General features: G+C 48.7%; 12 non-coding genes across 12 annotated transcripts; all 12 read right to left on the minus strand.

Moving 5' to 3' along the window:
* Positions 1 to 1,825: 1,825 nt before the first annotated feature.
* On the minus strand, positions 1,826 to 1,897 carry Trnat-ugu (transfer RNA threonine (anticodon UGU)). Its single transcript has one exon. It is a non-coding gene; the product is annotated as a tRNA-Thr (tRNA).
* Positions 1,898 to 1,982: 85 nt separating this feature from the next.
* On the minus strand, positions 1,983 to 2,054 carry Trnat-ugu (transfer RNA threonine (anticodon UGU)). Its single transcript has one exon. It is a non-coding gene; the product is annotated as a tRNA-Thr (tRNA).
* An 86-nt stretch (positions 2,055 to 2,140) lies between these two features.
* Trnat-ugu (transfer RNA threonine (anticodon UGU)) lies at positions 2,141 to 2,212 on the minus strand. Its single transcript has one exon. It is a non-coding gene; the product is annotated as a tRNA-Thr (tRNA).
* An 85-nt stretch (positions 2,213 to 2,297) lies between these two features.
* On the minus strand, positions 2,298 to 2,369 carry Trnat-ugu (transfer RNA threonine (anticodon UGU)). Its single transcript has one exon. It is a non-coding gene; the product is annotated as a tRNA-Thr (tRNA).
* Positions 2,370 to 2,454: 85 nt separating this feature from the next.
* Trnat-ugu (transfer RNA threonine (anticodon UGU)) lies at positions 2,455 to 2,526 on the minus strand. Its single transcript has one exon. It is a non-coding gene; the product is annotated as a tRNA-Thr (tRNA).
* An 84-nt stretch (positions 2,527 to 2,610) lies between these two features.
* Positions 2,611 to 2,682, minus strand: Trnat-ugu (transfer RNA threonine (anticodon UGU)). Its single transcript has one exon. It is a non-coding gene; the product is annotated as a tRNA-Thr (tRNA).
* Positions 2,683 to 2,767: 85 nt separating this feature from the next.
* Trnat-ugu (transfer RNA threonine (anticodon UGU)) lies at positions 2,768 to 2,839 on the minus strand. The gene has a single exon. It is a non-coding gene; the product is annotated as a tRNA-Thr (tRNA).
* A 5,907-nt stretch (positions 2,840 to 8,746) lies between these two features.
* On the minus strand, positions 8,747 to 8,818 carry Trnat-cgu (transfer RNA threonine (anticodon CGU)). The gene has a single exon. It is a non-coding gene; the product is annotated as a tRNA-Thr (tRNA).
* Positions 8,819 to 13,854: 5,036 nt separating this feature from the next.
* Trnat-ugu (transfer RNA threonine (anticodon UGU)) lies at positions 13,855 to 13,926 on the minus strand. Its single transcript has one exon. It is a non-coding gene; the product is annotated as a tRNA-Thr (tRNA).
* An 85-nt stretch (positions 13,927 to 14,011) lies between these two features.
* On the minus strand, positions 14,012 to 14,083 carry Trnat-cgu (transfer RNA threonine (anticodon CGU)). The gene has a single exon. It is a non-coding gene; the product is annotated as a tRNA-Thr (tRNA).
* Positions 14,084 to 14,168: 85 nt separating this feature from the next.
* Trnat-ugu (transfer RNA threonine (anticodon UGU)) lies at positions 14,169 to 14,240 on the minus strand. The gene has a single exon. It is a non-coding gene; the product is annotated as a tRNA-Thr (tRNA).
* Positions 14,241 to 19,346: 5,106 nt separating this feature from the next.
* Trnat-ugu (transfer RNA threonine (anticodon UGU)) lies at positions 19,347 to 19,418 on the minus strand. Its single transcript has one exon. It is a non-coding gene; the product is annotated as a tRNA-Thr (tRNA).
* Positions 19,419 to 24,208: the final 4,790 nt, after the last annotated feature.

The raw sequence follows: 24,208 nt of genomic DNA on the forward strand, positions 1-24,208 counted from the left end.
CACAAATGCCAAAGTTTCTTCGAATGAATATAGCGCAACCACCTGATCCACCAACAGCGTGAGAAACACACACGTCGAAGTGCGCACGAAAATTGGACACCATTCTGTCGGTTAGCTCTTGGCTCTCTATTTTGGTTTCTTGGATTCCCAGAAGATGCAAGTCATTATCTAAGAGTAGGCGACTTAGCTGACATTGCCGCCTTCTTGCACCGAGCCCTCGTACATTTAACGTGGCTACACGTAGCGCTCCTTCGATATTAGCTGCCATGGCTACACGGTAGAATGGTGCCCGTCACAGTTACGCAGGGACGAGTGTTGATAATGACGCGCCGATAACCGCGTTGAGTGCCACAAATGGGAACACAACCCGACCTCTCGAAAACAACACTGACATGCAAGTCGGGCCCTCGTTCCTGACACATATTCAAGAGAATAGCGCTCAGGGTGACGGCCATTGCACTCACGAACCCCCCAACCCGCCTCAAGCAAAACACAGTACAGAACTACGGAGGCGGTTCACCCGCCTGCCGTGGATCGGCCGTAATGTTCGGCCGCAGCTTCAAGGTTGGTCTCCTCGTACCTGGCGCTTTGGGCGGTGGCTCGTCTCCGCCGCTGCTGTCCAGCGTCGTAGCCAGGCTATTGGTCTGGTCGCGCGGACGTTTCCCCGCCTGCAAGTTGGCAAGCCCGGTATGGGTGTCCATGTCTTCATGTTCAGGGGGGGTGGAGGCCGCTCCCGGGTCAGGTGGGCTCTCTTCCTCACGGTTCGGCATGGCTACAGTGCGCTCCACTTGCTCTTGCTGTTCAGTGTCGACGGCTTCATCGACATGTTGCCCCTGTTTCTGAGGTCGTGCCTCCGACTCTGCCACCTCGCCAGCTGCTTCCTTAGCCGTGGTCGATGTGTCTTCCATATCCGCCTCGTCCATGAGTAGGGCGGAGTTGTCGTCGTTGCTCAGGGGTCCGGTCACGCTAGCGTACGTCCGCTGGCACTGACTCTCTTCGTGACCGAAGCGTCGGCAGCCACCACACCGCGGAATGCGGCAGTCGCTACGAATATGGCCCGTCCCGCGGCAGCGTAGGCAGAGAGGGGCCCTGCCCGGCACAACCACAAGAGCCAGCTCGCCGGAGACGCTCACCTGGTGTGGCAGGTCGTCAAGCATTACGCCCGGCTTCAACTTCAGCGTAACCAGTCTTGTGGTAGAGTTCTTGTCAGCCACGCCATGCACCCGCCACCGGTCGCGGGCGACGTCCGTGACCTTTCCAAACGGCGCGAAGGCAAGACGCACGTCCTCGTCAGGAACGGTGTGCAGCAGCCAATGCACTTTTAAGCGTACATCCTGGTTGGCGGGGTCAATGACGAGGCATCGGCCATTCTTGACCTGTAGCTCACCAACACTGACGATCTTCTTCACAGCTTCGTTGTCTTTGAAGGTCACGGCCCAAACATGGCTCATACGGTAGGCCCCGAGAGCCACCACTTCCGGCAGGAGCGATAACGGGGCGAGCGCATCGCGGAAATCTTCCACCCGGTGTGGGCGGGCCCTGATATCACAATGTAAAAAAACTGTGTTCACAACAAAACGCCCTGTTGGCAAACTCGGCAAAACAACTTGGTACTCGTTGTCCGCAACGACACTCCTGTTGCCGCGGCCGCTCTGGGCCGCTGAAGCCGCTCCTACGGAGCCCGTCATTATGCGTCCGTCACGCTCGGTGGCCGGAAGCAGAATCCTGAGCTATAGCAGCGACGAAACGTGCCGCACAAAAAAGGTTCAGCCATGTAGCACTTTTAGTATTTGTAGAGAAAGCGCGACAATAAAAGAAGAAACAATGCCACCAGTGAGGATTGAACTCACGACCACTGGTTTACAAGACCAGTGCTCTACCACTGAGCTATAGCAGCGACGAAACGTGGCGCACAAAAAATGTTCAGCCATGTAGCGCTTTTAGCATTTGTAGACAAAGCGCGACAATAAAAGAAGAAACAATGCCACCAGTGAGGATTGAACTCACAACCGCTGGTTTACAAGACCAGTGCTCTACCACTGAGCTATAGCGGCGACGAAGCGTGCCGCACAAAAAAAGGCTCAGCCATGTAGCGCTTTTAGTATTTGTAGAGAAAGCGCGACAATAAAAGAAGAAACAATGCCACCAGTGAGGATTGAACTCACGACCACTGGTTTACAAGACCAGTGCTCTACCACTGAGCTATAGCGGCGACGAAACGTGCCGCACAAAAAAGGTTCAGCCATGTAGCACTTTTAGTATTTGTAGAGAAAGCGCGACAATAAAAGAAGAAACAATGCCACCAGTGAGGATTGAACTCACGACCACTGGTTTACAAGACCAGTGCTCTACCACTGAGCTATAGCAGCGACGAAACGTGCCGCACAAAAAATGTTCAGCCATGTAGCGCTTTTAGCATTTGTAGACAAAGCGCGACAATAAAAGAAGAAACAATGCCACCAGTGAGGATTGAACTCACGACCCCTGGTTTACAAGACCAGTGCTCTACCACTGAGCTATAGCGGGGACGAAACGTGCCGCACAAAAAGGTTCAGCCATGTAGCGCTTTTAGTATTTGTAGAGAAAGCGCGACAATAAAATAAGAAACAATGCCACCAGTGAGGATTGAACTCACGACCACTGATTTACAAGACCAGTGCTCTACCACTGAGCTATAGCGGCGACGAATCGTGCCGCACATAAAAGGTTCAGCCATGTAGCGCTTTTAGTATTTGTAGAGAAAGCGCGACAATTAAAGAAGAAACAATGCCACCTGTGAGGATTGAACTCACGACCACTGGTTTACAAGACCAGTGCTCTACCACTGAGCTATAGCGGCCTTTTTTTTTCTTTATTTCCGGATTTCGTGAAGTACACGTCACACAAGAATTCATATCTCTGAATTCAACATAACTAGACAAATCTCTACACGTACTAAAAACGGGACTGACAGCATGTCCCGTGTAGCTTGGTTAGTAAGGTTTAATCTCCAATAATTTTTCAATTATATGCAACCATTTAGGTGGCTCGTTAAGAGCCTTGAACACATCTCTAACATATGTAATAGTCTCAGCAAAATATACCTTCGCTGGCTTGGGATCAACATGTTCGTGTCTAATATCCATTCTTGTTTTCCAGACACTATGCATGGTAACCAGCATCATCATATCACATGGCACGCCTCCTGTTTGTTCAAAAGGCAAGAACCGAGTTCCGAATGGCGTGAGCGGGAAATCCATTTTAAAAGTCCTCTGTAAGACGTCCCACAAGAAAATTGAATCCGAGCAATCTAAGAAAATGTGTTCAATCGTTTCTGGCTTATTACATATCATACAATTTACACCCCAAGGTAGATAAATACCTTTTTCTTTTAACCATGGTTTAACAGGGAGCGTGCCACTGTGCAGCAGAAAGAAAAATGTTTTAGTTGATGCTCAGATAGGCATTTTCTTTACACGTTTCAGTACATCCCGTTCGGGTCCTAATGCATACTTTGCCCGATACAAAGGTACAGGGCATAACACGTCAACTGAATCCTTATACAGTTGTTTTTTGGTTACTAATGACAAATAATCTAGCGAAAAATGCACTTTGAGAAAGCGAACAGCATGAACAACTTCTTTCAAGAATCCTTTCGGCGCTACATGCGATGCGTGAAAGGACGATGCAATGTACTCCGGCAGCGCATCCCGCAGGCGCACTTGCATGACCGTACGTATAAAACCATCACTTTGATCACGCAAGAAAAAATATCGTGAAACAATCTGCTTAAGGAACAAGTGCGAAAGGCCAAGCCCGCCCTTCTTAAGAGAGTGAAACAGATTTATCCTGCCGGTCCGCTCCCAAGTGGATCTCCAGGTAAAGATAGCAAAAACTCGGTGAATCTTTTGCACGCACATTCTCGACATGCATAGCACTTGTAGCATATAAAGAATTTTGGCCAGTAGAAACGCATTGCAAACCGTTGCGCGTGCAAATATCGACAGGTCGCATCCACCCCATTTTGTTGTTTGTGTCTTAATGTGTTCCATTTGGTCAGTCCACTGTTCGGCATTTTCGTTATAGCACCCTAATGGGATGCCCAGGTACTTGGACGGAGAAGTGCTAAAGTTGATCCCTTCAATTTGGTCTGGTCTGGATTCCCAAGCCCCGTGCCAAAATCCTAGACACTTTTGCCAACTAATGGCGCTTCCAGTGAGTCTACAGAAGGCTCTTGCGTCACTCACCGCCTCTTTTATGCTCTCTTTATTTTCACAAAAAATCGCGATGTCATCTGCATATGCCAAAACCTTTATTTCATGCGATAAAAACTGATATCCGGTTATTTTTTTATTGTTCAGCACTCTTAAACAAAATGGTTCTAAATAAATAGCAAACAATAAGGCTGAGGCGGGGCATCCTTGACGGACACTAGAACGTACGGTTATGTCTTCGCTGAGTTTTTTGTTAATTACAAGTTTAGTCTGACAATTATCATATGCCATTTTCACACCATCACTTATTACCGCGCCTACATTGACATAATCCAGCAGTGCAAAAATATGCTATGACACACACTGCCAAATGCTTTTTCCAAATCTAATTGAATCATGGCTATACGGCCACCTGACGCTTCACAGCACTCTAAAACTGTTCTTGCAGTATGAATATTGTTAAAGATACTTCTTCCTCTTATTCCGCACGTTTGGTGTGCACCAACAATACCGGTAATTACTGTTTGAAGTCTTGTTGCAATGACCTTCATATACACTTTATAGTCGACATTTGTCAGACTTATGGGCCTTTAATTTTCCACCGACTGCAATCTCTCAGGGTCTTCAGTTTTCGGTAGAAGTATAATATGGCTTTTCCTGAAAGATATGGGCACTTGTTTAACGTCGTAGGCCTCCGTTATGGTACGATGAAGCATTTCTGACATTTCTGCCTTGAAAAACTTATAAAAGGCTGCCCCGATGCCGTCTGGTCCAGGTGTCTTGCCGTTACTAAGGTCATCAATCGCTTGCTGAACTTCCTTCATTGTGGTAGGTCTTTCAAGATCGTTTTTAACGTCCTCGTATAGTTTAGGCATAAGCGCCAGAAACTCTTTTACAAATGGATCTTGCATTTCAACTTCGTTGCCCAACAATCTTCGGTACCCAACAATCTTCGGTACCGTTCAAGAAAAGCCATTTCGATAACCTTCTGGTCTGACGAAACCATGTCCTGATATCTTATTTCTTTAATCACGTTTCTTGTGGCATACCTCTTTTCTTCAGCGAGCGCGCGTTTGGTGGGTGCTTCTCCCACCAAGAACCTTTCCGCACGTGCCCTTACCACGGCGCCTTTATATCTTTCCTCCGCAATGCATTCCATCTGTCTTTTCACTTCTTTAATTTCTTTTCTAAACAATCCGGGTATCGTGCTACCTGCATTTAGAAGATAATCAAGTATGGCTTGTAGCTCGTTTTCTTTTTGTCTTTCTTTGTACCGTATGACGCTTGACCTCTCAATTGCACACATTTTAACGTCACTTTTAAAATTCTCCCAAACCGCGCTAAAACATGTATCAATAAGCAAAGCCTCTTTACACTAATGACCCACCAGTTTAACAAACGTTTCGTCTTTCAAAAGATTTTCATTTAATTTCCATAGATCCCAGTTAAATGCAGTTGTTTTTCTTTTATTTCCTATTTAGAACATTACAAGACTATGGTCACTGAAGCTAACGTGTTTAACTATGTAGTTGCTACACAATGATAAAATACTAGCGGAAATATACGCACGGTCTAATCTAGCGTGGCTTTGAAGCTGAAAGTGCGTAAACTGCACATGATTCCCACGAAGAAAATCACCAACGTCTACAAGGTCACAGTTTTCTGTTAAAGCACGAAGCTGTAGTGCACTTTTATCACGAACGGGCTTATTATTAGCCGTGTCTTCGGGCATGCAAACGCAGTTAAAATCTCCTAGTAACATTACAATTCTATCACACTCTAAGAAAGTACCTACGTAATCAAAAAAGCATTTTCTGTCGGAGCAGGTATTAGGTGCGTATACGCAAATAATTCGCCATTTTTTACCATGCAAAGCAAAATCACAAAGTGCTAATCTGCCGTCTTGTGAAGTTGTAACACTTTCTTCAATAATACCAATTGACATTTTTAAAAAGATAACACATCCCCCAGATTTTCCAACGGCATGGCACACACAGACATTAAAGTTTGCTTTATAATTATCAATCATGCGGTCAGTCTGCTCCTCGCTCTCAATTTTTTATTCTTGTAGCGCTAAGATGTCCAAGTCATTTTCAGTTAACAGCCGTTTTAACTGGACTTGTCTCTTTCTTGCCGTCAACCCTCTTACGTTAAGGCCGGAATACATGGAGCGAATAACCGGCGTCCGAGCGAAGAACTTCGTCGGGCGGCGAACGTCCGACGGCCAGCGTCAAGAAATTTGCCGTCCGCAGCCGATCTGCCTGTCCAAACATTTTCGTCGTGCGAACGCCGCCGCCGGAAGCGTCTAGCGCGCAGCGGTGGACGACAGCCAATCAGGAGGCACTAGTTCCGGTCGCAATGCATGCTGGTGTTTCGCGCGCGCGCGCCTTTTCGCGTCGTCTGCAATCGCGTTGGTGTTGCCGTGTCTGCATGTCTCTGCACCGATTGAGTAGTTCCTAGTATGATCTCTCAGGAATCGCGTTGTATTTGTACATCCCATATCCGCTGATCTGAGAGGAAACAGACAAGCAGTGCAAGCTCTCTACACCAACCTTCAACAGAAATTTTCTGATCTCAGAGGCCACATGCTGTCGTCATGCCTATCTCCCGACTTCCCCGATAGATGGCGCTGGCATCGGATATTTCTTTCGCTAGGCTTAGACGCGTTCGAAACGAGAAGCGATCTCGAAAACTACTCAAGGTTATCCATAATACTCTGTCGTCGAAGCGGCCTGAGACTAAGCGAAAGCCGTTTACGCAGTCATTTGCTACCAACGAAGTGAATTCTACAAGGACAACGCCAAATTCAGTTCGAAGCGGGCGGCCGGGACCGCCGCCAATACGGCGGCCAACGCGCGGCGGCGTTCGCCGCATGTATCGCGACACAGCGAACATCCTGCGTCGTGTCGTCGCGTCGTTACTTGACGCGTGAAGTTCGTGGAGAAAGTTCGCTCCATGTATCCCGGGCTTTAAGCGTACCTATCCGAAACGCTGATCTAGAAATCATTGAAAGCGATGGGCCAAGCCGACCGCACTGCGATTGGTTCATAATTCCCGGACTCAGACTTACAGTCTCTCACCGCCCTACAAGAAGTGGCCTCGCTGTTTGAGGCGAGGTCGAAGCGTCTTCCTTAGCGTCACACATTGGCGACACTCGCTGCTTGTCCGTCCGTTGTTCAGCCTCTTAGTCGTATTCCGGACAGCAGCCCCGCTAACGCGGAGGCACTGTCGGTGCCGCTCTTTTGTCTGGCGGCACGTTGGGTTTCACTTTAAACGAACTTCTTCTGACGACTGCCGTCTTCGGGAGTGGCTCACCAGCAGAGGCTTCGTCGCTGTTGCCGATGTCTTCAGACCCTTCACGCGGCCTCTTTGAGATCGCAGAAGTGGCGCTTTTCCCTCCGTCTTTGTCAGCTTCTTCCTTGTTAGGCTCGACCTCATAGGTCTCCATCGCGGTCGCAGGAGCACTTCTGTTTCCAACGGCTTTGTCGTCTTCTGTTGGGTCTTGTAGGTCATTGACCTTACCGTCCTCACTGTCTTCCGTTACTCCAGCTTTTTCAAGCGACGGTTCCGCTGATGGATGGCTTCCAGAACTTGATGGAACACCGCCCCCACTGGTGGTTTCCTCCGCGTCGGCCTGGTCCATGAGGTGCTCATTCACGGTGTCATTTCTGCCAGCCCCTGTTACGTTGGCGTAACTACGCACGCACTGGGTCTCGTCGTGGCCGTAACGACGACAGAGCCCGCAGCGTGGAACTCGGCACTCGCGCCGTATGTGGCCGGTGCCGTGGCACCGGAGGCAGAGCGGCGATCTGCCTGGTACGTGCACTAGCGCATGGTCCTCACCGACGCGGAGTTGATGCGGCAGGTCTTCCACGGTGTAGCCAGCCTTCAGGCGCAGCGACACTAGACGCGTGTGCGAACCTTTGTTATTGCAGCCTGCCACACGCCACTTCTCCCTCGATATCTCACTAATGGTGCCGTAAGGCGCCAGGGCGATTCTCACGTCTTCGTCTGGGGTGGTATGCAGAAGCCACTACAGCTTTATCCTGATGTCATGGTTTCAAGGGTCTATCACAACACACCGATGATCCTTAACGCTGAAGGTTGGGGTTGACAAAATCTTCTGCTTGGCTTTTCCGTCCTTGAATGTTATCGCCCATACGTGGTTCATTTGGTAGGCTCCGAGGGCCACAACTTCCGGCATGAGCTGCAGACGGCCTAAAGCATCTCGGAAGTGCTCGACTCGGTAGGGCCTTGCTTTTACATCAGCGTGCAAAAAAACAGTAGTCATTACGGTCGTACCTGAAGGCAACTGCGGCAAAATAATGTGATATTCCTGCGTTGTCATATCATTCAACCTGTTTCCGCGACCCTGCTGGGCCGCTGTAACCGCCCCTGAGGAGCAAGACATTCCGCGTCCGCACCGAACGGTAGCCGGAAGTAGAATCCTCCACTGAGCAATAGCGACGACGAAACGTGCCGCACAAAAAAGGTTCAGCCATGTAGCGCGTTTAGTATTTGTAGAGAAAGCGCGACAATAAAAGAAGAAACAATGCCACCAGTGAGGATTGAACTCACGACCCCTGGTTTACGAGACCAGTGCTCTACCACTGAGCTATAGCGGCTTTTTTTTTCTTTATTGCCGCCTTCGACGTACAAACTCAAGCGCTACAAAGGATAAAAAGTGCCAACCACACTTTGGCTAGCACAGTACTAAAATCTTTTCAGTGACACCAGTTCATCGAGTACAGACATCCATTGTGGTGGATCAGGCAGTACTTTGTACGCGTCTCTCACGTAAACAACACTCTCAATGAAGTGTTCTCGCACCGGTATCACAACGATGTCTGCATGTTCAAATTGCATGCGAGTTTTCCACATCGCATGGAGGACCAGGACCATAATGAGGTCATACGGTACTTCCTCTGAGGAATCTACTGGCAAGAAGCGCATTCCATACGGGTCCAGAGGTAACTGTTTCTTCAGCGTTCTCTGCAGGACGTCCCAGTGAAAGATAGGGTCCTAGCAATCTAGGAAAACATGTTCTATTGTTTCTGGTTTTATACATAAAAAGCAGTCGGTTGTCCAGGGGATGAAAATACCCTTGCTATGAAGCCAGGTCTTAACGGGAAGTGTGTTTGTATGTAAATTAAAAAAGAAAGACTTAGTTGATGGCTTTACTGGCACTTTCTTGACTCTTTTTAGAACGTCCTGTCCGGGGCCTCCACGGTGTGGCGAACGGTACAAAGGTACAGGTAGCATCGTGTCCACAAGATCTCTGAACAATTTTTTTTTGTAACGGTGGACAGATACTGCAGCGAAAAACGAACGTTCAACATCCTATGCGCCAGCAGCACTTCACGCAGGTACCCAGTCACGGTTCGCGGCATGTTCTGAGCCGACGAAACAACAAATCCCAGAAGAAGTGTACTCAGCCGTACTTGAATTAGTGTTCGAAGAAAGAGATCATTTTGATCCCGCAGAAACACAAAGCGTGACACAATTTGTCGCAAAAACAAGTGAACCAGACCGAGCCCACCTTTCTTGACCGGGAAAAACAAATTTGTTAGACTCGTCCTTTCCCAGGTAGAGGCCCAAATGAAAGTGGCGAAAATGCGGTGAATTTTTTTGTACGCTTACCAGCGCAGCACACAACACATCCATAACATGCCATATCTTGGAAACTAAGAAAAGGTTGCAAACAGTGGCTCTAGAAAACATTGACATTTGCTTGCCTCTCCAACCGTCAGCCTTTCCCTTTGCTGTCGAAACTTGGGCGAGCCAGTACGGTTCGGCCTCACGGTAACTTCCGAGAGGCACCCCCAGGTACTGTGTAGCTAACTTTGACCAATTCAACCGAGAAAAGGTCTCCGGTGTGTCTTCCCAACTCCCCCATGCCAGAAGCCATAACTTTTATCCCAGTTTATCTGGGCTCCAGTTGAATTGCAAAACTTTTCGACTACAGCAGTTGCCTCTATTATGCTCGCTTTATCTGTGCAGAAAATCGCGATGTCGTCGGCATACGCCAATATTTTAACATGTGCTTCCTGTAGTCGATAGCCTGCTATGCGTTCGTTGTTTTTAATGGCCATACAGAGTGGCTCGAAATAAGCAGCAAACAGAAGGGGCGAAAGCGGGCATTCTTGACGCACCGACGAGAGCACACGAAAGCTATCGGTGAGCTCCCCATTAACAATAATTCGCGTTGAGCAGTTCTTGTACGCCATCGTGACACCTTCCGTTATCACATTGCCAACATTCGTGTGCTCAAGTATGTATAGTAGAGCCTTGTGCGAGACGAGGTCGAGGCTTTTGCCAAATCGATCTGCATCATCGCGACGTAATCGCCAATCGCATCGCAACACTCTAGCACACTTCGAGCCACGTGTACATTTGTTTTAATACTGCGGCCTTTAATGCCACAAGTCTGGTGCGGCCCTACCAACTGTTTTGATGACACTTTGCAGTCGCTTTGCTAAAACTTTCGTGAATATCTTATAGTCAACGTTGGCTAGAGTTATCGGGCGATATGAGCCAGGCAACAAGCGTTGGTTTTCATTTCATCATCACTCTTCGGGATTAGTACGATATGCGATGTTGTGAAAGACAAGGGCAATCTTTTTCGGTCGTACACTTCGCTAATAACTAGTTGGAGGACATGAGCCAGCGCAGACTTAAAAGTTTTATAGAAAGTGGCCCCTAAGCCATCAGGCCCAGGTGCTTTACCGGGGGCCAACTCGTCTATTGCGCACTCTATCTCACTCAGGGTAATGGGATGTTCAAGCCGTGTCTTAACTTCTTCATCTAGCCTTGGCATCAATGAAAGGAATTCCATCTGGTGGCCATCGTTTAGGTTCACGTGGTTGACTCAAGATGGCTTTGAAGTGATCGGCGATCCCATGCTTGATGTCGTTTTGGTCGGACGTGATATCATTGCCTTTAGCTAGCTGGCGGATTTCCTTCCGACACGCGTGCCTTTTCTCGTCTGAGAGGGCTCGTTTTGTTGGCGCTTCTCCCGCCCACAGCTTCTCAGACCTTGATCGCAGAACGGCCGCTTTGTACTTCTCAGAGTCTACCCTTTCGAGTTCGGTTTTTACTTCCTTTATTTCCTTAGTATACATACCAGGCTGGGCACTTTCCATGCTGTTGAAAAATTGCAGTTGGTGGCGAAGGTTTGTTTCTGCCTGTTTCAGGTTATGCCGAAGTACACTGCTTCTTTCAATAGCCATAGTTTTAACTTTCTGTTTATATTCTTCCCATTTAATGGCGAAGCTTTCTAGTTGGACTGAACACAGGCTTTCTAGTTCCTTCGCAACAGCATCAACGAAAGTATCGTCATCCAGCAACTGCGCGTTCAATTTCCAGAGGTCCCAGTTAGAGGTATGTTTGATCTGTCTTTTCCCAAAGGTGGCAGTTACCAAGCAGTGATCGCTATAGGCAATGGGTTGCACATCATATTCACTACACAAAGGCACCAATTCGACTGACACATATAATCTATCTAAGCGAGCGTGGCTATCACGCTGCAAGTGGGTAAACTGCGGGTGAAGACACTATCGACATCTTCCAAGTCATAATCGTGCACCTTCGCATTTAGCAATTCAGCACTCTTGTCGCGAACGTGTGAACATTTTGCGCCATCGTCCGTAGTGCATACACAGTTAAAATCGCCCAGCAGTATTACCACCTTCTGACAGTTTACGTACGTTTCAAGACGCTCAAAGAAGGATCGACGGTCCGTTTCGATATTCGGTGCGTAGACACAAATGACACGGTAATCCTTATCGCAAAAACAAAAATCAGCCACTAAAAGGCGCCCAGTATCACACGAAAACACTGACTGCACACAAATGCCAAAATTTCTTCGAATGAATATAGCGCAACCACCTGATCCACCAACAGCGTGAGAAACACACACATCAAAGTGAGTACGAAAATTGGACACCATTCTGTCGGTTAGCTCTTGACTCTATTTTGGTTTCTTGGATTCCCACAAGATGCAAGTCATTATCTAAGAGTAGACGACTTAGCTGACATGGTCGCCTTCTTGCGCTGAGCCCTCGTACATTTAACGTGGCTACACGTAGCGCTCCTTCAATATTGTGCGCCATGACTAAACGGCAGAAGGGTGCCCATCAGTTACCCAAGGACGCGTGTTCATAATGACGCGCCGATAACCGCATCGAGAGCCACAAAAGCAAACACAACTCGACCTCTCTAAGAAACACTCAAATGCAACTTGAGCCCCCGTTCCTGACACGTATCTAAAAAGGATAGTGCTCAGGATGACGGCCATTGCACTCACGAACCCCCCAACCCGCCTAAGCTACAGACAGTACAAAATTACGGAGGCGGTTTACCAGCCTGCCGTGGATAGTCCGTAATGTTCGGCCGCAGCTTCAGGGTTGGTCTCCTCATACCTGGCGTTTTGGGCGGTGGCTCGTCTCCGCCATTGCTGCCTTGTAGCGTAGCCAGGCTATTGGCCTGGTCGTGCGGTCGTTTCCCCGCCAGCAAGTTAGCGAGCCCGGTATGGGTGTCCATGCCCTCAGGTTCAGGGGGGGTGGAGGTCGCTCCCGGTTCAGGTAGGCTCTTCACTTCAGCGTTCGTCACAAGCTACACTGTCCTCTGCCTTCTCTTGTTGAGTGGCGACGGCCTCATCGACGTGTTGCCCCTGTTTCTGGAGTCGTGCCTCCGTCTTTGCCGCCTCGCCAGCTGCTTCCTTTAGCCGTGGACGATGTGTCTTCCATGTCCGCCTCGTCCATGAGTAGGGCGGAGTTGTCGTCGTTGCTCACGGGTCCGGTCACGCTAGCGTACGTCCGCTCGCACTGACTCTCTCCGTGACCGAAGCGTCGGCACGCGCCACACCGCGGAATGCGGCAGTCGCGACGAATATGGCCTGTTCCGCGGCAGCGTAGGCAGAGTGGGGCCCTGCCCGGCACAACCACGAGAGCCAGCTCGCCGGAGACGCTCACCTGATGTGGGAGATCGACCAGCATTACGCCCGGCTTCAACTTCAGCGTAACCATTCTTGTGGTATAGTTCTTATCAGCCACGCCATGCACCCGCCACCGCTCGCGGGCGACGTCCGTGACCTTTCCGAATGGCGCGAAGGCAAGACGCACGTCCTCGTCGGGAACGGTGTGCAGCAGCCAATGCACTTTCAAGCGCACATCCTGGTTGGCGGGGTCAATGACGAGGCATCGGCCCTTTTTGACCTGCAGCTCACCAACGCTGACGATCTTCACCGCTTCGTCGTCCTTGAAGGTCACGGCCCAAACATGGCTCATACGGTAGGCCCCGAGAGCCACCACTTCCGGCAGGAGCGATAACGGGGTGAGCGCATCGCGGAAATCTTCCACCCGGTATGGGTGGGCCCTGATATCACAATGTAAAAAAACTGTGTTCACAACAAAACGCCCTGTTGGCAAACTCGGCAAAACAACTTGGTACTCATTGTCCGCTCAAAATTCCTGTTACCGCGGCCGCTCTGGGATGCTGAAGCCGCTCCTACGGAGCCCGTCATCATACGTCCGTCACGCTCGGTGGCCGGAAGCAGAGTCGCTGAGCTATAGCGGCGACGAAACGTGCCGCACAAAAAAGGTTCAGCCATGTAGCTCTTTTAGTATTTGTAGAGAAAGCGCGACAATAAAAGAAGAAACAATGCCACCAGTGAGGATTGAACTCACGACCCCTGGTTTACAAGACCAGTGCTCTACCACTGAGCTATAGCGGCGACGAAACGTGCCGCACAAAAAAGGTTCAGCCATGTAGCGCTTTTAGTATTTGTTGACAAAGCGCGACAATAAAAGAAGAAACAATGCCACCAGTGAGGATTGAACTCACGACTCCTGGTTTACGAGACCAGTGCTCTACCACTGAGCTATAGCGGCGACGAAACGTGCCGCACAAATGAGGTTCAGCCATGTAGCGCTTTTATTATTTGTAGACAAAGTGCGACAATAAAAGAAGAAACAATGCCACCAGTGAGGATTGAACTCACGACCTCTGGTTTACAAGACCAGTGCTCTACCACTGAGATATAGCGGCGACGAAACGTGCCACACAAGAAAGGTTCAGCCATGTAGCGCTTTTAGTATTTGTTGACAAAGCGCGACAATAAAAGAAACAATGCCACCAGTGAGGATTGAACTCACGACCCCTGGTTTACAAGACCAGTGCTCTACCACTGAGCTATAGCTTTGTTTTTTTTCTTTATTGCCTTTTTGGACATGGAAATACAAAGTACAAAAGATAAAAACACCTGAGCTACACTTGAGCTGACGCGTGCGGAGCTAAAATCTTTTCAGTTGCACCAACTGATCAAGCAGCGGTATCCACTCTGGTGGATCAGGCTGCTCCCTGAAACATTCACGTATATAAACAACACTCTCGATAAAGTTTCACGTGTAGAACGAGTATTTATGTCGGCGGGTCGCACCTGCATCCGTGTTTTCCACAGACTGTGGAGGCCAAGGAGCATGATTAAGTCGTAGGGCACATCATCGTCTTCAACTGGTAAGAACCGGATGCCGTAAGGGTTTAAGGGGAGCTCTTTTTTAATCGTTCTCTGAAGCACATCCCAATAAAGAAAGGGGTCCCAGCATTCTAAGAAAACATGTTCAACTGTCTCGGGCTTCCTGCATAACAAACAGTTTGTTGTCCATGGCACGAATATCCCTTTCTCATGTAGCCAGGTTTTGACAGGCTGCGTACCGGAATGCAGTTTAAAAAAGAATGTTTTTACTGCAGGTCTGGCGGGCATCTTTCTAACTCGTTTAAGAATGTCTTGCCCTGGGCCTCCACAGTGTGGCGAGCGGTAAAATGGTATCGGCAACATCACGTCAACAAGCGCTTTGTACAGATTTTTCTTGTTAACATTGCATAGGTAGTCCGGGGTAAATCGTACTTCCAACATCTTGCACGAAAGGACAACCTCGCCCAAGTAGCCTGTCACTGCTCCATACATGTTCTCACATGAGACTATTCTTCCAGGGAGCAGCCTTTGTAAGCGCACTTGTATAACAGTTCTTAGAAAGGGATCACTTTGATCACGTAGGAACATAAATCGCGAAACTACTTGCCGCAAAAATAAATGCACTAGGCCAAGGCCTCCGCTTTTACATGAAACAAAAAGGTTAGTTCGGCTGGTTCTTTCCCAAGTGGACGCCCAAATAAAAACAGCAAAAACACGATGCATTTTTTGAACAGCTGTCCGCGATGCACACAGTACATTCTTGACATACCACAGCTTCGAAATCAAAAAAAATATTGCAGATAGAGGCACGGGAAAACATTGACAGCTGCCTCCCTTGCCACGCGTCCGCTTTCTCTTTCAAAGTTTCTTCTTTCCAGTACGAGCTGGGATCCCGATAACATTCCAGGGGCACTCCTAGATATCGCATTGCCAAGGTAGACCATCGTAGCCGAAAAAAACAATCCGGTGCTACGGCCCATTCACCATGCCAAAAACCGGAGCTTTTTTCCTAATTAATTTTGCTTCCAGTCTGAGCACAAAATTTTTCCACCACACTCGTGACTTCACAGATGCTCTCTCTGTCTGCACAAAACACCGCTATATCATCTGCATACGCAAGTACTTTCACATGCGACGACTGCAGCCTGTAACCCGAAATATTATCAGAGTTGATAATTGCCAGGCAGAGCGGCTCTAAATAAACTGCGAAAAGCAAGGGGGAAAGCGGGCATCCCTGCCTTACTGAAGAACGTACAGCGAGTCTGTCAGTGAGTTCGCCGTTAACTATAATACGGGTCGTACAGTTCTTGTAGGCCATTTTTACGCCTTCTACTATAACGCAACCAAGGTTGCAGTGTTCCAGAATGGAAAACAGTATTTCGTGAGAGACACGTCAAAGGCTTTTGCCAAGTCGAGCTGCATCATTGCTACCTGACTGCCAAGTGCATCAACACACTCTAATACGCTGCGTGCAACGTGTATATTTGTGGCGATGCTACGGCCTTTTATGCCGCACGTCTGGTGAGACCCGACCAATTTCGCGATCACAGACTGCAGTCGTGTTGCTAAAACCTTCATAAAGACTTTGTAGTCGACGTTAGTGAGGCTAATCGGTCGATATGACCCCACCAACAGGCGTTTTCCGGGATCGTCAGTCTTCGGGATCAGAACAATGTGGGAAGTAGAAAAAGACAGTGGAACCTGCTTGCGTTCGTAAGCCTCAGTCAACACATGGAGCATGTACTGTGCAACAGAATGCTTAAAGGTTTTAAAGAAAGCAGCACTTAGCCCGTCTGGCCCAGGGGCTTTCCCAGATGGTAGGTCGTCTATCGCTTTCTCTATCTCCCGCAATGTTATAGGCAGTTCAAGAAGCTCTTTAATTTCGTCATCTAGAGTTGGCATATGTCCTAAAAAGTCTACATGAAAGCCGTCTGTGGTCTTGAGTTTATTGCTGAGCAGTTCAGCGAAGTGTTCGGCTATAGCGCTCTGAATGCATTTAGTATCTTCTGTAATCCGGCCGTCATACAGGATGCTCCTAATCTCTTTCTTGCAAGCGTATCTTTTTTCGTCTGATAGCGCTCGCTTTGTTGGCGTTTCGCCAGCCCACAATTTTTCGGACCTTGCGCGTACAACGGCGGCTCTGTACCTGTCTGCGTCGATTCCCTTTCGAGCTCACATTTAACTTCTCGTATTTCTTTAGTGAAATTTCCCGGCGCGCTACTTTCCATGCTCAGCAGCCATTCAAGTTGCCCATTCAGTTCCTTTTCTTTCTCTTTCTCTTTATAACGAGCTACACTGCACTTTTCTATAGCTTTCATTTTAACCCACTCTTTGAATCCTTCCCATTCAACTGCGAAGCTAGCAGGTTGCGCATCTAGCATTTTGTCTAGCTCGGTCTGAACTCGCAAAATAAACCCTTCATCTTTCAGAACTTTGGCATTCAGTTTCCATAAGAGCCAGTTAAAACGCGATTTCCTGCCCTTTATTCCTAAAGTGGTACTCACAAGACAGTGGTCGCTGAAAGGCACAGGTTTAACATCATAACTAGAGCATAGGGGCACAAGTTCAACAGACACATACATCCGGTCAAGTCTAGCGTGACTATCCCGCTGAAAGTGCGTGAATTCTGGGTTGGTCCCATTACAGAACACACTGCCAACATCCTCGAGACCATAATCGTGAACAAGTGTGTTCAACACTTCCGAGGTCTTTTCTCTAAGTGGCCTGCACTTGACTCTGTCAACTGCGGCGCATACACAGTTAAAGTCCCCCAATACAAGCAAAATCTTGTCAACTTTCAACCATGGCTCAAGTGACTCAAAGAAAAGTTGACGCTCGCTTTCTACATTGGGAGCATATACACAAACAATGCGCCAACATAAATTTGAAAACATGAATTCAGTAACCAAAAGTCGACCACTTGGGCAGGCAAAGACCGACTCTACGCTGATTCCTAATGCGTTACGGATGAATATTAGGCATCCACCCGACGCCCCAACAGAGTGACAGACACACACATAAAAGTTTGCTTGAAAGGAGGACACCATGCGGTCGGTTTGCTCCTGACTCTCTCTTTTCGACTCCTGTACAGCGACTATGTCAATATCGTTATCTAGCAGGAGGCGATTAAGCTGGTACTGTCGCCTTCTTGCACCCAACCCTCTGACGTTCAAGGTCGCTACACGAAGTGGAGTACTTAGATTAATAGCCATCCCTTAAAAAAAAAGAAACCGTCTCTGTCCGCATGGTGCGTACCTTCACGGTCGGCGTAGCTCTCCTCACGACTGCCGGAATCTCTTGACGCTGGTCGTTCAACAACCGGCGCTCACGTCGACCTGGACCCAGCGCTGCTACGGAGGCGGTTTCCCCGCCTGCCGCTCATCGACCGGAATGTTCGGCCGTGGCTTTAGCGTCGAACGTCTGACACCCGGTGCCTTCGGCGGAGGCTCGTCGCCTTCGCCTGCAGGCTGCTGTTTCACGCCGTCTTTTTCAAGAGGACGCTTCCCGGCCGTCAAGCCCGCCGCTACCTGGCTGGTCTCCATGGCATCCATGTCTGGAGTCTCTACACTGCCTAGTGTCTCGACCGTGGCTTTCGCCGCGTCAGTCGCCTTGTCATCGCCGTCATGTTGCGGCTCACGCTGCGCCGGTGCACTATCAGCTACTGCACTGGAAACCACCGCCTTCTGCTTCAGCAGAGGCGTCAACGAAGGCGCAGTGTCGCGCGTTGGTTTCCCAGCTGCACGGGCTGCTTCCTCCGCGTCCGCTTCGTCCATCAGCATCTCGGACGAGTCCTCGCTGGTTCCTGGGCCTGCAATGCTAGCGTAAGTGTGAGCACACTGGTCTTCTTCGTGCCCGTAGCGTCGGCAGGTTCCGCAACGCGGGACTCGACACTCCCTGCGGATGTGGCCCGTACCTCGACACCGAAGGCACAGCGGGGGCCTGCCCGGTACAACGACTAGTGCCAATTCACCGCTAACGTTCAGCTGGTGGGGCAAGTCGTCCAGCTTCACGCCAGCTTTCAACTTTAGGGTGACGAGCCGGGTAGTTGAGCCCTTCTCAGTCATGCCCTGCACACGCCAGCGCTCCCAGCCAACTTCTGCAACTTTTCCATACGGCGCAAACGCGACACGCACGTCCTCATCAGGGACATTGTGTAGAAGCCAGTGGAGTTTCAATCGAACGTCCTGGTTTGCCGGGTCAATCACCAGGCAGCGGCGGCCTTTTACACGTAGCTCCCCGACGCTCGAGATCTGCTTCACCGCATCGGCATCCTTGAAAGTGATAGCCCAGACATGGCTCATGCGATACGCCCCCAGGGCGACAACGTCCGGAAGAAGCGAATGCTGTGCCAAAGCGTCACGGATATATTCCACCCGGTATGGTCGGGCCGTGATATCCGCGTGCAAAAAAACTGAGTTTAAAACAAATCGCCCTGTTGGCAGACCTGGTAGAAAAACATGGTAGGCGCTTTCCTGTTGCGTAGCCCTGTTACCGCGGCCAGACATGGCCGCTGAAGCCGCTCCTACGGAGCTCGTCATTATGCGCCCGCCACGCTCGGTAGCCGGAAGCAGAATACCACTGAGCTATAGCGGCGACGAAACGTGCCGCACAAAAAAAGGTTCAGCCATGTAGCGCTTTTAGTATTTGTAGACAAAGCGCGACAATAAAAGAAGAAACAATGCCACCAGTGAGGATTGAACTCACGACCCCTATTTTACAAGACCAGTGCTCTACCACTGAGCTATAGCAGCTTTTTTTATTTATTTCCTTTCCCAGGAATGATACAGAACAAAAAAATCACTAATACATGCTACATTTTGTAATTAAAGACGCTTGCCTGTTTTCGGCAAACGTGGGTAATAAAACCGCTTCAGGTTAACAAGAGCATCCAATACCGGCATCCATTTTGGTGGATCATTCTGCGCTTTAAATATCTCAGGAATAAAGGCGATGCCTTCTTTGAAATATTCTCTGGCAGGCTGGGGATTTAAGTCGGCATGGTGCACTGCCATTCTTGTTTTCCATATGCTATGAAGACATAGCGCCATAAACATGTCATACGGCACTCCTTTATCGTTTGCGGTTGGGAGGAAGCGGATGCCATATGGGGTAAGCGGCAAATCTTTTTTCAAGGTGCGCTGCAGTATGTCCCATAAGAAGGTGGAATCTTCACAATCAAGGAAAATATGGTCGATAGTTTCCGGCTTTTTGCACAGTAAGCAATTTATCGTCCAAGGCACAAAAATACCCTTCTGCTCTAACCACGGTTTAACGGGCAGAGTTCCGGTGTGCAAGTGAAAGAAAAACGTTTTAACGGTAAATCGTACTGGCATCCGCTTCACCCTTTTCAGTACGTATTTGCCAGCCCCTGCTGGAAACATGGAGCGATACAATGGTTCTGGCATAGATACATCAACAACATCTTTATACAGTTTCTTTCGAGTGACGCTGCTGAGGTATTCCAACGAGAACCGTGCCACGAGGAACTGGTAAGACCAGACGACTTCTTGCAGGAAGCCTCGTACTTTCGGCCCTTTAACCCGATCAGATGACACAATAAACGCCGGCATAACATCACATAATTTCATTTGAATAACAGTACGTAGGAAACCGTTGCTTTGGTCCCGCACAAAGATAAATCTGGACACTACCTGTTTTAAAAACAAATGCGCCAAGCCCAGTCCGCCGCTTTTCAAGGAGCGGAATAAATTTGTGCGACTTGTACGCTCCCATGTTGAACCCCATATATACACTGCAAGCACCCGGTGCAGCCTTTGAATGCTTGATCTCGTCGCACACAATGCTTGAAGAACATACCAGATCTTGGCTACCAGAAAGAGGTTACACACTGTTGACCTTGCAAATATAGATAGGTCTCTCCCTCCAAACTTGGTAGATTTTTCCTCTATTTGCTCTGCTTCATTCTTCCAATAGTCATTAGTGTCTCTGTAGTGATTTAGAGGCACCCCGAGGTATTTTGTTGGTGAAACCGTCCACTGCCTGTTTTCAAAGACTGCAGGGGTGTCATCCCAATCCCCATGCCAAAGGCCCAACGATTTGTCCCAATTGATAACGCTGCCCGTCATTTTACAAAAACTCGTCGCGACACTCACCGCGTTCCTGACACTTGCTTGGTCAGTACAGAAAACAGCAATGTCGTCAGCATATGTGAGTAGCTTAACTTCGCTTGTGCTCCACCTAAAACCTTTTATTGCACTGGACGACATGATTTTCAACAGAAAGGCTCCAGGTACAGCGCAAACAGTAAAGGAGACAATGGGCATCCTTGCCTAACAGAGGACTTTATCTGGAAACTGGCAGTTAATGATTTATTAACTTTAATCCTGCTAGAAATGTCCGCATAACACATTGTTATACCTTCCATCAAGACCGTCCCGACATTGATATATTCTATAATGTTGAAAAGGACTTTTTGCGCAACTCTGTCGAATGCGTTCTCTAAGTCGAGTTGTAACAACGCGACTTTCCCGCAGTACGCATCGCAGCACTCCAGGACTGTTCTTAGCCACGTGTATGTTGGTCAGAATGGACCTTCCTTTTATGCCGCAAGTCTGATGTGGCCCTACAAGTTTGGTTATAACGCTTTGAAGTCTTCTGCTTAAAACTTTAGCGAAAATCTTGTAGTCCGTGTTCGTTAGACTTATTGGTCGATACGCTCGTACTGACAGCAATGCAGCTGGATCGTCTGTTTTTGGAAAAAGTACAACATGGCTTTGCCTGAAAGAAGGGGGTAACTTCTTTCTTTTATATGCCTCAATTATAACGTTAAGGAGGACAACTGCTACTTCCGTTTTAAACGCCTTGTAGAATTCTGAACGCAAACCATCCGGGCCTGGTGATTTCCCTGCACTCAAATCACCGATCGCCCACTCAATTACTGCAACGTTGATTGGAGCTTCGAGGTTCGTTTTAAATTCTTCGTCTAGTTTTGGCATGAGCCTCAAGAAATCGCATGGAAATCCTTCCTCAATCTGTGGTTCGTGACCAAGCAATTCTTGATAATAATCGACAAAAGCGCGTCCTATCAGTTTCTCGTCTCGCCCAACTTCATCTCTGTACATTATCGCTTTTATTTCGTTGCGCGACGCATAGCTTTTTTCGTCTGATAGAGCACGTTTGGTCGGGTTTTCACCCATACATATTTTTCCGCACGTGCGCGTGCTACTGCTCCTCTGTATCTTTCTGTATTAATTACTTCTAGTTTGCTTTTAACTTCTTTTATATCTCTGGGAAAAGTACCCGGAGCTGCAGTTTCCGCATTCAAATAAAAGTCAAGCCGACTTTGCAGCTCAGTTTCTTCTTTCCTTTGCTGTCTACGCAATGCGCCGGCTCTTTCGATAGCTGAAATTTTCGCGTTTTGTTTGAAATCTTCCCATGCTTCAGCGTAACACCCCGGTTCACTTTCCAGTAGATCTCCAATTTTTCTTTTTATTTCCTGCACATATACCTCATCATCGAGGATCTTAACATTGCATTTCCACAGCTCCCAGTTAAACTTCGCTGGTTTCCTCGGGCCTAGCGTACATATAACCAAGCTATGGTCATAAAAGAAACGTTTTTAACATAGTATTTATTGCAAAAGAGTGCCAAATCTGCCGAAACATAGATTCGGTCCAGTCTAGCTTGGCTGTCCCGCTGGTAGTGGGTGAACCGAGGCAATGTACCGTTTGATAATAAGTACGCTACATCTTCTAATTGGTGTTCTACAGTCAGTGAGTTTAATACTGATACACTCGCATCCCGTATCGCGGAAACTCTTGCCCTATCCTCTACTCTGCAGACACAGTTAAAGTCCCCGATCATTATAACAGTCCTGTCACAGGTCAGATAATGTTCAACACTTTCGAAAAACAGTCTGCGCTCATTTGCTACGTTTGGGGCATATAAACCAACTATTCGGAAATTCTGGGCCTGCAACGTTATGTCACATACAATAAGCCGCCCAGTGTCACACGTGTACACACTGTCAACAGATATTCCTGTGGAGTGCTTCACAAACAGCGCACAACCACCGGCGGTACCAATTGCATGCGAAACGTATACATTGTAGTACGTCCTAAAAGGTTCAACCATGCGGTTTGTTCCTTCTTCACTTCCAATCTTTGTCTCCTGTATGGCAATTACGTCCAGCTCATTTTCCATAAAAAGTCGATTCAGCTGGTATTGCTTCCTCCGCGTCGACAAGCCCCGCACATTGAGGGTGCCCACATAAAGAGGTGTTTGAAGAGTAATTGCCATTTTTTTAGGCTACACAAAACCGCATGGTAGTACCTTGCTTAATACAAGACGACAACCCACTCACATTTATAAAGCATATCCAAGTCACTCCAGCCATTTTGATTCCAACTTTGATTTTGCCGTGGCGGCGTCGACGCATTGTCTCTTCCGGTCAACTCCGCTGCTATCGTCCGGTTGAAAAAAAAGGACGTCACGTCACGTCGCCGGCGCGGCCGGCGGTTTCCGCTCGGGCCGTGGCTCGAGCGGTATTTTCGGTGTGAATTTCAACGTAGCCCTTCGAATAGGTGTCGTCTTCACCGGGGGCTCATCCGTTGCAATCTGGTCGGTCGCGTGCCCGTCTTTGCCATCTTCATGGAGTCGTTTTGACGCAAGGCTGCTGGCACTACTCATAGTGACGTCTGTAGTTACAGGGTCTTCCTCGACCCTCACACAGGTGCATTGCCTTGGCTCGTTGGGGCGCCCGTCACCACTGTCTCTGCAGCCTCGGTCGAAGTGTTGGCGGTCACTTCCTCAGTAAAGGTTGCATCCTTTTGCTTCACGTGGGCGGTGCTAGCCGCACCAGGAATTCGCGAGCTGTCTGCCTCGGGGGTAGTTTCAGCCTCGTCTGCCTCGTCCATTAGATGTTCCGTCGATATTTATTCGTTCGCTTTGACACCCGCCACGTTTGCGTAGGTTCGCACGCAGCTGCTTTCATCATGGCCATATCGCCGACACTTAGCACACCGCGGTACCCGGCAGTCACGCCTGATATGACCCGTGGCATGGCACCTCAAGCATAGCGGGGGGCGTCCCGGTGCGACGAGTAGAGCCATGATTCCTACAACCCGCAACTGATGGGGTAAATCTTCTAGCGTCACACCAGTCTTGAGCTTCAGACCAACTGTACGCGTTGACGAGCCCTTGTCAGCTATTCCATACACTCGCCAGCGCTCCATGTAGATATCACTCACTTTCCCGTACGGTGCCTGAGCAGAACGCACTTCTTTGTCTGCTACATTATGTAGTACTCAGAAGAGCTTTATACGCACTTCTTGATTTTCGGGGTCAACCACAAGGCACCGTTTCTCCTTGACCCGTACTTCACCGATTCCTACCATCTTCTTAGTAGCTTCGGCACTTTTGAACGTGACGGCCCAAACGTGGTTCATCTGGAACGCCCCCAAAGCTATTACTTCAGGGAGCACTCCAAGATGAACCAACATGTCCCGAAATCTTCTACACGATAAGGCCTGGCTTTCAAGTCCCCGTGAAGAAAAACAGTATTCGCAACAGATGTACCTGT

This window comes from Dermacentor silvarum, chromosome 7, assembly GCF_013339745.2.
Source record: "Dermacentor silvarum isolate Dsil-2018 chromosome 7, BIME_Dsil_1.4, whole genome shotgun sequence".
NCBI classification, from domain to species: Eukaryota; Metazoa; Arthropoda; class Arachnida; order Ixodida; family Ixodidae; genus Dermacentor; species Dermacentor silvarum.